Consider the following 1,808-nt stretch of genomic DNA (forward strand, 5'->3'; position numbering starts at 1 on the left):
GTATGTACTGGTGTTGATTGTTTAGACTGCTCTAATCATATATGGTGATATCTCAGCCTATTCTCATTGTTGGTGATGATTGTTTAGTCTGTTCTCATTGTTAGCGATAACTGTTTAGCCTGCTCAAATTATAAGTGCTAATTTATAGATGCTGATTATTTACCGTATTGTAATTGAAGGTGTTCGTGCATCCTATGTTAATAAACTATGTAGGGCTTTGAATTATAAATGTCAGGTGTAGGACAGCAAGTTACAGTAAATAAAAAAGAAGAGCAAGAATCACATTGACAGAAAAGGGATGGAAGCGTCCAAAACTTAAAAAAGAATTAATTCAATAAGACTGTGAGAGATCCTATTAAAAGAACTCGGTGTTATCCTTCAGGTTTTCTGCGGAGAAAACTAAACCACAAAGATCTTCAAGAGACGAGATAAACTGTTCGCCACCCAGCGAACTTTCTCCATCACATAACCTGTTCGAGATGACTTTAGATGCCGCAGGGGCCAGAGGAGAGAGGACGAGTTGAGATACTGCCCTCTTGCAAGTACTTGCCAAGGAACCAGAGAAACGATAAAACACAAACATTAAAAAAAGATTTATGTATGTTGGCAGATCTAGTTCAGCGGAAGGACAGGTTTACTACAGTTATTTTGTTATCATCAGTAGATCAGTGAAGAACCAAAATCATTACTTGGGTTGTTGTCTTGCAAATTTTGTTAAACCTGGAACCATGTTTTGCTATATTTATATTAAGTCTACTTCTGATTTGTTAATGGCTATCATGCGCTTTTAGCTTACTTGATAGATCTCTTCATTGAGGGAATATTCTCTAAGTACCACAATACGATTCATTAAGATACAATAATAAAAAATCTCTCTATAGCAGTGGTACTTAAACTGGGTGGCCCGGCAATTTCCAGGGGAGGCGCGAGTCCTAGGGAAAAATTAAACATTCTCTAATTGTATTCATTATATTCTCTTAACAAGAGTAAGGAGCTAGTTAGACTCGTTGGGCTTACCATGTTTTATGATTGTGTAACTCCCTCCCTCCCTATCCCTCGAAACCCCTTCTCTATCTCTCTCCTTTTTTTTTTTTTTTTTTTTTTTTAATTTGGGAGAGAATTTTACTCATTGATGCTAGAAAGCCGCGGAGGGCGGGACCAACTCTTAGAGCAGTGGTTCTTAACCTGGGGGGCGCGCCTCCCAAGGGGGGCGTCAGGTATTTCCATGGGAGGCGCGAGCTCTAGGGAAAAGAAAAACAAAACTATTGATATTAGTCATTCTCTTAACAGGAGTGAGGAACTGATACTCAGAAGTTTATAAAACAATGCAAAAGTATCGCCTTATAATATTGTTTTCCTAGTTAGGCTCGTTGGGCTGACTCTGTTTTGTCATTATTGACCTCCCTTCCTATCCCTCGAAGCCTTTTCTCTTTCTCATTTTCCCCCCTTTAAATCTGGGAGGGAATTCTACTCATAGATGCAAGGGGGGCGTGAAAGAAAGGACCAACTCTTAGAGGGGGCACGGTCATAAAATGGTTAAGAAGCATTGTCTTAGAGGGAGCGTATTAATAAAAAGCTTAAGAACCACTGCTCCATAGTGAAGCACGATGAGTATCCTTTTACTTGTTTTTGGGATCTTTCCTAGATAGTGACCTAGATAGGTTTTCGGGAATCGTTCACTAAGACTAATATTCCTTGACGGTCATTATCATCATGATATATTTACAGTCCTTTGTTTATGTATTTACGGTCATCCCTGAGGGGATACATATCGGGTTAAAACCCGTAGGGGTCAATATCTAGGGAGG

Source organism: Macrobrachium nipponense, chromosome 26 (assembly GCF_015104395.2).
Source record: "Macrobrachium nipponense isolate FS-2020 chromosome 26, ASM1510439v2, whole genome shotgun sequence".
NCBI lineage: Eukaryota > Metazoa > Arthropoda > Malacostraca > Decapoda > Palaemonidae > Macrobrachium > Macrobrachium nipponense.